A 12,000-nucleotide genomic window follows, 5' to 3' on the forward strand; every position below is an offset into this window, starting at 1 on the left:
GTACTCAGAGCCACAAATGAGATGTGCAGAGTACTTTGTTATAACCACACACAGACTAGTGCGCCATCTCAAACTGCTGCAATCCATTTATAAGTTTGTTCATTTCTGACTGCTAAAATTTGCCCCAAGTTACAAGCACTACCAAAATAAACAACATATTCTAAAGAAAGTCATCTTGGAAATAATTTTCAAAATAGACTCATTTAGAAAAGAAAATCAACATGAGTGGAGAATATGTGTTAAAAGATTAAAAATTAAAACATAAGGTACGTATAAATAAACATTTTTTATCTATGTAATTGTTCAGAAATGGTTTAACTGAGGTAAGAGCCAAAGATTCAAGAAGCTCTTAAAATAAGTAATTCTTTTTAGAATAGTTTGGAGTGTGCTCATCTTTCGTCAAGAACACTTTGCTTAAATACTCCAATTCTTCATTCTCAAGTGAGCTGCTTCTATATGAGTGACCTATGTACTTGGTGTTTTTTATTATTATTTTTCCAGGGTTTTTATCATAGGAGGGTGTTGAATTTTGGTGAAAAGTTTTTGTTTTTTATTCTACATCAATTGAAATTTCCATGTGATTTTTGTCAATGACTTCAGTTGTGTGATAAGTCATGTTCATTGACTTAGGTATGCTGAACCATCCCTGAACCCTGAGATGAAGCCAGCTAGATCATGGAGAGTGTTCTCGAATAGGGTTTGTAAGTAGCACTTTGATAATGTCTGTGTGTATGTTTATGAGGGAGATTGGCCTATATTTCTGATTTTTCTTGGGTCTTTAAAAAAATGTATAGAGTGTTCTGCTGGCATGTAACACCTACAGGCCAGGAGAGGGCATCAGAACTCATTATAGACAGTTATGAACCATTATGTGGTTTCTGGGAATTGAACTCAGGACCTTTGGAAAGGCAGCCAGTGCTCTTTGCCACTGAACCATCTCTCCAGCCCTTTGGTGAGTCTTTATGTGGTTTCAGGTATCAAAACAATATTGACTTCATAAAAAGTTTGGGGGAGCACTTTCCTTTTCTAATTTAAAAAATACTTTGAGTAAATTGATTTTAGTTCTTTAAAGGTCTGATGGAGTTCGACAATGAATCCTTCTGGTCCCAGCCTTTGTACAGCTGAGAGATTTTTTTAAATTATTGCTTCTCCTTCAGTGTTTATTACCGATATTCACAGTAACTTTATCAGTAATAAATCTTTCCATTCGTTATCTGAAGGCTAAAATTATCATCCCTACCATGTACGTTATTTCTCCCTCCCATGCAGTTTCTCTTAGAACAGCACTATCATTGAAAGTATAAAGTATAAAACAAACTTAGTTTTAGCATGAGTCCTATAGTTAAATGAATCCTGGGTGACAGCTGATCCATTTGTCTTGATTTATTCTGTCGTTATTGGGTTTACACAAGTTTATCTGCTTTATTTTATACAAAATAGCTGGTAATATATAGTACTGAATTCTTATCTGTTTAAGAAGTTGTAGTGTTATAACATTTGTACTTGAATGAAAATCATGGTAGGTGTAAAAATTTGAAGGTTTTCCATCCTTTCTTGGCATATTTAGGAACTCAGTACCTTCTTCCACTGAATGTGCCTAGGCGGGGGTGTGAGCCTAATAGAATTTTCCTCCCACAGAACTGACTTCTGTGGACTGAATGCTGCAGCCTTAGCTCACCAATGGTGCTACTTGAAGCCAAGCCACTTGAGATGTGGTTAGGCTAGCTGAGGTCACAAGAGCAGGGCCACAGAATGGAATTAATATTGGCAGACACCAAAGGGGATCCCTCTTTCCCTCATGAGGACACACTGAGACTGCGGCCTTCTTCAATCAGGGAACCAAGCCCTCACAAGAAGCCAACCCTGGCAGCACCATGACCACACTTAGTCTTTGGTCTCTAGAGCTACAACAAAATCAACTTGTATTGTGTTAGTTTATTCTAAGATAATCAAGTAGGTGGTTGTTGTGTTTGTTTGTTTTCATTTTTATTTCTGTTTATTTTTTCCAAAATAGCAAAAAAAAAAAAAAAAAAAAGATCCTTCATCTCGTGTGTGAGCTCAATAATACACATGGCTTTGTGGTCTTCGTTCCATTGTTCTATTTGTCTGATCCGGATAATGGTGTTAAAATGCACAAATGTTAATTCACACAGCTACAGAAAGCTTTCCTGACTTGTGTTGTTTTTGTCCTCCATTTGCTAAATTGAAGAACCCAGAGGTGTACAGATATTCCTGCCTGTCATGCATGTATACAACATTCTCGGGGATGCTTTATGTCCTTTTCTATTAAACATCATACTCTCATTTTTCTCATTCATGTTCTCTGGGTCATTTGCTATGATGGAGACAGTGTGTCTGTTCTTCTCTCCTGGTGATCCCTACTCTAACGTTCTGTTATAGTATTGGCCGGCTGGTATCTCTGACTCTGTGGCTCCCTTCTCTTTGTTGTTGTTTTAAATCTCACCTCAGGTGTCTATACCTCTGCTTCATGGCTTGTTGTTAATTGTGTTGTGGCTTATATTCAATATAATAGGTTGAAAATCCAACGGAGACAATTTTTTCTCACTCCTACTTATTTTTTCTCCCATTCCTACTAGTATTGATAGTGGTAATGCTTATAAATGGTGGCGATTGTTTTTAATTCATTATTTCCATTTTTGAATGATCTAAGTCAATCCTGACTCACTTATTTCAGAAAACGCGTATTTACAAAAATTGTCCAAAATAGCAAAGCTGGCATAATTGTAGGCCGATTCCCTGAGCAGCTCTCTCTGCTGTGAAGTAGTACATATGTGTACGGATTTTCATGGCACATTGTGTCGCCACCCACCGAGACTGGCATCTGTGAACTGCTCACAGCATGGCATCTCAGCACTTCTCTGCCATCTTCACAGCACTTCTGCCATCTGACATTTTCATGTTTTCTCTCCAAAAGGCAACTCTCCTATTACACATGACAGCCACTCAGTCTTGGGAGACAATCTCACTGTTTAACTTATGCACCTTGTTTTAGTTATCTGCTTTACTGCTAAAGGTTCTACCTCAAGGCACAAAGCTCCTAGGGAAGCGACAGCATCTCTACAGCTTAGGTAGACTCTGTAGTAGCAAGCACACGGACAGTGTAGATGGTATTCTGTCTGCTCAAGCCAATGTCCTCATGGAGCTTTCCCTGCAGTACTATTGTTTTGGCACAGATTACTTATCACGTTATCAAAAAGTAATTATATATTTTTAAATAAATTTATTATTGTACTACAGACCTTTACTCCTCCTTCAAATCTAGTTTCCCAGCACCATCCCCAGCTTTGTAACAGACCGCCTACTGTGGCCTCTCCTCACTCTCTGTCCCTATTCCTAGGGAAGTGATCAGATCCTGATGGAAATACTGCTTTTAGCCCACCTGTGGACACCCCCCCCCTCAGATACTACCTCCCAGCCTATCCTCTATCTCTGAATGTCAGCTTCCAATACTTAGAAATACATTTTAACCAAACCCTTAGTGGCCACACCTGTCAGGATTCCAGAAGAATTCCCTGCTAGGCAGCACAGAGCTACTGAATGCTTCTAAGAATGGGAAAGGGCACCAGAAACCAAGAAAAAGACACCCACCCAACAAACACAAGACCAGCTATCAGTATCTAGAATTAGAATCTTCCCAATCCCAGACGCTGAGACACCAGTATAAAAATACAACCATTAACAGTCAGGGCACTGTCTCCACTAGAGGCCAGCAACCTTACCACAGCAGATCCTGAGAACTGCAGCATAGCCGAATCATGAGACAAAAATGTTGAAAGAACCTTTATGCATATGATAGAGGTCCTTAAAGAGGAAACAAATAAATCCCCTTAAGAACTCTAAGAAAATTGGGGCACCAGGGTTCATGTGAAAGTCAGACCCCATTCTCCACTCAACTAGATCTGGGTAGGGGTTCGAAATTTACTGCCTGTATTGTCTTTGGCTGGTGCCATAGTTTGAGCAGGACTCCTGGGCCCAGATCCGCATGTCATAATGTTCTTCTTGTAGGTTTCTACGACCCTCTGGATCCTTCTATTTCCCCATTCTCCCATGCCTTTCTCACCTGGAGTCCCAGTAGGATGTCCTCCCCTCTGTCCCACTTTCCTGGTACGTGAAGTCTTTCATGGGACATGCCCCTGGGGCTAGTGTCCAGACATAAGTGAGTATATACCATTTGAGTCTTTCTGCTTCTGGGTTAACTCACTCATGATCATTTCTAGTCCAATCAATTTGTCCACAAATTTCGGGAATTCCTTGTTTTTAATAGCTGGGTAGTATTCCATAGTGAATATTTACCACAGTTTCTTTATCCATTCTTCTACTGAGGGACACTCAGGCTGTTTCCATGTTCTGGCTATTATGAATAAGGCTGCTATGATGTCCCCTGGATGGGAGGCCTGGTGGCACTGAGAGGAAGGATATCAGGCTACCAAGAAGAAACTTGATACCCTATGAGCATATACAGGGGGAGGAAGTCTCCCTCAGTCACAGTAATAGGGTGGGGAGAGAGGAGAAAATGGGAGGGAGAGAGGAATGGGAGGATACAAGGGATGGGATAATAATTGAGATGTAATATTAATACATTAATAAAATATATTTTAAAAAGAAACATAAAGGAGAAAACAAAGCAAAACTAAAGAACTCTAAGAAAACACAGATAGTAGAAGGAAATAAATAAAACAGTTCAAGACCTGAAAGTAGAAATAGAATCAATAAAGAAAACCCAAGCTGAGGGAAATCTGAAAATGAAAAACTTAGGAACTTGAGCAAGAGCATCTATTGGCCAGCCTCACCCACAGAATATAAAAGATGGAAGAAAGAGTCTCAGGCATTGAAGATACTTAGAAGAAATGGATACCTCAATGGGAGTAATTGTTAAATCTAAATGGACTTAAAGGTATTTACAGAACATTTCATAAAAACACAAAAGAATATAACTCATGGAATTTTGTTTCCAACACTAACCATACACTCAGACACAAATCAAATTTCAACAAATACAAGAAAATCAGAATAGCACGCTGCATCCAATCAACAGAAGAAAGCTGTGGTGATTGGTGAAAAACGGGTCAAAACAAAGTAAACTTCCTAGAATCAAATGAAAATAAATACACAATACAGTCAAACTTATGGGACACAAAGATGGCAACTGAGGCAAATTCATAGCATTAAGTACCTACACTTTTTAAAGGAGTGGGGAGAACTTAAGAGCACACCTCACAATTCTAGAACAAAAACAAGCAAGCACACCCAAGAGGAGCAGAAGGCAAGAAAAAAATCAATCTCAGCCCTGAAATTGAACTTTAATCAATGGAAGATTTAGGAAGAACCCTGATGGGAGATGGAAGTGATCCTTATTCTCCCAAAAACTCCCTGAGAACATCATGCCCATACCACAGATGCTCTCTCCATTCAATGAAATGGAGAACTTTCATTTATATGTACATGATCTTATGAGAAAAATGCACTTAAAGCCTTGAGGTTTGCATTTCAATCATGATTCTTGACCCTTCAAGGATTATCAGACCATTAAACCACATAACACAACTTTCACTAAACGTACACTTCTTAACAATATTTATAAAAGTGGTTTTAATAATAAAACTTGCTCTAACAAGCAGGAGATTGCTCTGGCAATGAACAAAAGCTTGGAACTCTCATCAGTATGGCATGGATCAAGGAGCAATGAGATTATATGAATGAAGGGACCTCTTCCCTGATAGCGGTGCATTTGCATGGCGCCGGTTACTGCAGTACAGGGATGCTAAGACAGACACATCAGGGTAAATGAATTAACGGCAAGAAAGGGGAAACACACTCTTTCTTGTTGGATCTGGGCTGAGTCATGGAGAAAACAAGTCCTTTCCGTTTTCAAATGCACTGTGTTGAGATTTGGAAAAGCAGGGATCCTGACCAGAGAACCGGAATTTCTGTCACTCCTAAAAACTGATATCTGAGTTTTGTCATTCAGAGGAGAAAAGGATCTCCGCTACACAGCAGCTGTCCCAGAGAATGGTGGTGCTATCCTGTCCTTGTGCCTTTCCCCTAGGCATAGCCATAGAACGTCTCTTTACGAGGTAAAATCAAATTAAGCAGCCATCCATCCACTTAGCTGAATACAGAGAGCTTTTTAATCTATGAGCGTTAACATCTGGTTAGGTTTTCCCTAGACGGCTCTGACTAAAGAAATCATTGAGGAATTACATGTCCTTTGCTAATTCTCAGAGGTAGTTGCATCATTTCGGCATCTAATGAAATTCTCTGTTAGTTTCAGTCATAGACCTTAGAAATATTTAGGAGGTTCTTGGAGGAGGACTCAGGATGTACAGGACTCTGAATGTCTGACTCTTGCGTCTGAATGCTCTTTATGCCATTCTGAACTTCCACAATTATTGGACTGTGTTGTTCTTTATGGCCCTGTCTCCCTAGGAGACTGTATGATTCTATTATGATCAGCCATGATTTATGAATGAAGCTGTTGTGCATCCTTTCAAACACACAGCTTTGACGGGTGTCAGTGACAATTTAAAGATACCAGAGACCTCACATCTCTCTCCTGACCTTGGTCATGATCAAGCTCAAGGTGACAAACCTAGCTCACAGCTTCTATGTGCTCAGACCAGAAGCATGACAGAAGAGTACCAGAAACACCACAGCTGCAGTCCAACTCCATATGTACCCTGCATGTTTACACGCACACAGGTGCACCCTGGGTCTACACCTGTACAGGGACAGACTGAATCTACAGCCATACAAGTGGTCACATTTTCATGTCACAATCATCACTCTTCTTTGGAGGATGTTATCTGGGTTTTCTCAGATATCTGTCATGAATTCTATTTGAGAAGGTATGATATCAATTAGTTTTTCAAAGAGGTGTTTTAACTACTGTTTCCTAAGCCAGGAAATGAGAACACTTTTAGTGTCCCTTATGTAATTTTCTTATGAACTCAAGTGTCTTGAATCTCAGATTTTTAAAAATTTGTCATATTTGTACATACATAGCAGGATATCTTAAGATGTGATCCAAATGTAAAGATACATTTCCCATTACACCTTGCATGTAGAACCTGGATACACAACCAATGCTGATACTTTAAAAGTGTGCTATTTTGAAGACCTCCAGATTGTGAGTGTCTTGGAACTGTACGTACACAGAGGAGAAGATGGGTGAATGTGGAAGTAACATGAAGGGAAATTTCCTGCTGCATTTAAAATTATGTTTTCATCGGAATACAGACGTTTAGACCAAACAAGCTGAAACAGTTAATATTCTACTTCAGAACAGAACAATATTTCTCAAGATCCACTCTAATATCTGAAGATGACTATGTTTTCTGTGGGGAAAATGTAGACATGGGCTTAGATTCAACCTTTTATTTGCAGGAAAACAACTTAGCTCATATTTAAAAACAATAGTGGAAGTAAAACTGCAAAGAAAAGGAGCTTTAAAAATACAGTGACCTAGGTTCTTGTCTCAGCTCTCCTACCTACTACTTAGGCAGCTGGAATAAGACCCTCTAAGCTTTGGTTTCATCTATAAACACAGATTGTAATGCTTCTATGAGGACATAAACATTACAGCATAGCCTAACCAGTAGAAAGAAGTTCCCTGCTGGAGATGTTGGCTGTCAGTTACTTCAGGAATTGCCTCCCATAGCAAGCTGCTGTCCGTGGTGCTGAAACAGTATTTTTGAACTTACAGAATATTTGGGGGGGGGGGTGGAGAGCACATAAACAGGGCTTTTCTATCAGGAGAACAATATTGTTGGCTTTATCATCTAAAGGAGCTACCTAAGAGAATGAGGCAGGAAGATTGTGAACTTAAAGCCTGCCTAGGCAACATACCAAGCTTTAGTTTAGTTTTGTGAAAGCTAACGCCTTTCATAAAATAAAAGGGAAAGGGGTAGTGGAGATACAGTCTAGTGTTGGCTTAGCATGGCTGACACCATGGATTCAATCCCTAGTAGAAGGAAAAATAATGAAAGATGCAATTGCAACAATATTTTGAGATGAAAAGAGGTATAAGCCTAGCAAGTGGGAATATAATTGAAGTGATCAACAGCTGAAATTTTAGAAAAAGATTTATTTATTTATTATGTATACAGTGTTCTACCTGCATGTGTGCCCACAGACCAGAAAAGGACACAAGATCTCATTGGTTCCTGGGAATTGAACTCAGGACCTCTGGAAGAGCAGCCAGTGCTCTTAACCTCTGAGCCATCTCTCCAGCCCGACTTTTTGTGAATTAACGTTAATGATGGGCTCTGAGAATAATAGCAGTAAAGTCCTGGTTAAATCAAATGACCTAACTGGAAATGATAATGTCTTGTTGCTGAAGTGTGTTCCTTGAATGCAGCAGAATGTTGGGTCTTGTTCACACATCCATTCTGTTAGCCTGTGTCTTTTTATTGGAAAGTTGAGTCCATTGATGCTGATTGATTATTAGTGACCAACGATTGTTATTTCTTTGTATTCCAAGGAGTGGGTCTTGAGGAAAGCCTTAGTCCCAGTTTTCTGAGATAGCGCCAGATAGATTTCCAAAGTGGCTGTACTAGTTTGCATTCCTACCAGCAATGAAGGAGTGTTCCTCTTTCTCCACATCCTCGCCAACATGTGATGTGGCTTGAATTTTTGATCTTAGCCATTCTGATGGGTGTAAGATGGAATCTCAGAGTTGTTTTGATTTGCATTTTCCTGATGACTAAGGAGGTTAGGCATTTCTTTAAGTGTTTCTCAGTAATTTGATATTCCTCTATTGAGAATTCTCTGAGCCCCATTTCTCAATTGGGTTATTTGGTTTGTTGGTGTTTAATTTCTTGAGTTCTTTATATATTTTGGATATTAGACTTTTGTCAGATGTAGGGTTGGTAAAGATCTTTTCTCAGTCTGTAGGCTGTTGTTTTGTTCTGTTGACAGTGTTTCCTGCCTTACAGAAGCTTCTCGGCCTCATGAGGTCCCATTTATTAATTGTTGACCTTAAGGTGGTGGTAACGTGTTTGTGTGCTTGGCATCCTTTGGGTTTGCTGGTGTGAAGTTATTTATATTCTGTATTTTCTTGGGTGTGGTTAACCTCCTTCGGTTGGAGTTTTCCTTCTAGTATCGTCTGTAGGTCAGAGTTTGTGCATAGATATTGTTTAAATTGGTATTGGTTTGTCATGGAATATCTTGCTTTTTCCATCTATGATGATTGAAAGGTTGCTGGGTATAGTAGTCTGGACAGATGTCTGTGGCCTCTTGGGATCTGTATGACATCCACCCAAGCCCTTCTGGCTTTTACAATCTTAATTTAGAAGTCAGGTGTGATTCTGATAGGTCTGCCTTTATATATTACTTGACCTATTTTCCTTGCAGCTTTTAATAGTTTTTTTTCCTTTGTCCTATACATTTAGTATTTTTCTTGCTATGTGGTGGGAGTATTTTATTTTCTGGTCTAATATATTTGCTGTTCTGTAAGCCTCTTGTATGTTTAAAGACATATCTTTCCTTAGGTTGGGGAAATTTTCCTCTATGATTTTTAAAAAATATTTTCTGGTCCTTGGAACCAAGAATCTTCTTTTTCTTCTATTCCTATTATTTATAGGTTCCACCTTTTCCTGGTGTCCTTGATTTCTTGGATGTTTAGTGTCAGAATTTTTTTCTGATTTAATATTTTCTTTGATAGATGTATCAATTTCTTCAATTGTATCTTCTATGCCCAAGATTCTCTCTTCCATATCTTGTATTTCAGTTGATAACTCTTAACTCTGTTACTCCTGTTCTCTTCCCTAAGTTTTCATCTCCAGGATTTGCTCAGTTTGTGTTTCCTTTATTGATTCTCATTACATTCTCAGGTCTTGATACATTTTATTTATTTCCTTCACTGGTTTGATTGTGTTTGTAGTATTTCTTTAAGTGGTTTATTCGCTTACTTTTTAAAGGCCTCCATTTGTTTGATTGTATTTTCCTGTATTTCTTTAAGTGACTTATTAGTTTCCTCTTTAAAGGCCTCAATTTGTTTGATTGTACTTTCTTGCATTTCTTTGAGGGATTTATTCATTTCCTCTTTAAAGTTCTCTATCATTTTCATGAGCATAGATTTAAGGTTGTTTTCCCTCTGTTTCAGCTATGTTAAGCTATCCAGAGTTTGCTGTCCTATTGCCCTGGTTGTTGTTAATTGTGCTCTTTTGCTGGCTGGTTGTCCATGGCATTGGCTGGTTGTTCCTGGAGTCTGATGGGCTTCTTGGATATGAATGAGGAGGAGCCCTAGGTTGTGGGATGCACTTTAGGTCTTCTCAAGTAGCCTACAGCCTTTTTTTTGCTGGTCATGTCCCAGTTGGACCTATAGTCAGAGAATTAGGGTATGGGTTTCTAACCTGTGTGATCCTGAGGTCCTGAAGGTCTCCTCAAATGTCTAGTAGATCTGTGAACCATAGGCTGTGTTTGCACATCTCTGGACTCCATAGTCATCCTCAGGACATCGGGAGCAGGTGAGAGGTCTGAGGGCGGTACCATGTATGTCTGGCAGCTGTGATCCTCTCCTCTCTCCAGGGAATCACAAAGGGACAATGGCATTTCAGAGTCTATAATGTGATAGGTTGCTTCCCCTGCTGCCACTGGAGACTCTGCTGGGTTCTGATATCTTGGAACAGGGACCCTGTACACTCCTGTTGCCCTGTCACTATCCTACAGGGATGACTAACTATGGATCTGAGGTTGGGATCTTGTCCCTGGTATCCAGGATCTGTCATCGAGGAGGTGGAAGGAGTCTGGTGTCTGGATACTGGAGCAGTGAAGTTTTTGAAATCCAGAGTTGTGTTCAAGAAGTTGATGGCGCTGGATGCCAGCAGTCTAGGACCTTGTGTGTCCCTTGGACCTAGGATATTCCCACAGGGGGCATCTGTAACTGTGTATTCCTGGCTCTGGGGATGCCTCTTCTCATCCAGAAAACACAGATATTGGAGTTTTTGAGTCAGCAGCCAGACTACTCTCTTGGTCCACAGTCTCTGATCTTTGGCTACTCAGATAGTGTGAGCACTGGGTGGCACTATCTTGGAGATCTCTGGGTTTTTTGTTTTTTTCATATGAAGTTGAGGATATCTCTTTCAAACTCTGTGAAGAATTATGTTGGAATTTTGACGGGACTTCCATTGAATACGTAGATTACTTTTAGTAAAATGATCATTTTTCTCTGTTAATCCTACCAATACATGGGAGATCTTTCCATCTTCTGATTATCTTCTTAACTTTCTTTCATTAAAGACTTGGACGTTTTTTAACATACAGGTCTTTCATCTTGCTTAATTAGAGTTATATCAAGATATTTTATGTTCTTTGTGGCTACTGCAAAAGGTGTTATTTCCCTGATTTCTTTCTCATTTCCCCTTGTCATTTGTTAAAAAAAAAAAAGAGGACTATGGATTTTTTTTTTAGTTAATTGTGTATCACATCTATAGTCAATAACTATTCTTGGATCAATAAATTATGTTTTATTGACTCAGTTGGAATAAGCTTTGCCTCTTGCCTTTTTATTATCTATGACAACCTTGTACAAGGCTCTGATCTAATACATCAGCAGTTCTCAGTGTTTCACAAAGGTTGCATACCAGATATTTGCATTACGACTCATAACAATAGCAAGGCTGCGGTTAAGAAAGTATGATTTTATGTATGAAAGGATTTTATGACTGGGGGAGGTCACCACAACATGAGGAACTGTACTAAAGTGTCACAGCTATAGGAAGGTTACAAACCACTACTCTACTATTCTAGTGTCATAGATTGGGTACAAAGGCTGTATATGAATTTTATCTGTATATAAAGCTTTAGAAATGTAAGACCTTTTGAATATGCTGTTGTGTTTTCATCTGTCAGTCTCCAAATACAACATTTGGGTGTTTTAAAATCGTGGCTTTTGGAAAAACAGAAATGAATGAATAAAGAGTCTAAGAAAATAAGCAATGGAGAATCTGGGAAATTAAAAAATGGAACGAAAGATGGAGG

Source organism: Acomys minous, assembly GCF_964271855.1.
Source record: "Acomys minous genome assembly, chromosome: 19".
Classification (NCBI taxonomy): domain Eukaryota; kingdom Metazoa; phylum Chordata; class Mammalia; order Rodentia; family Muridae; genus Acomys; species Acomys minous.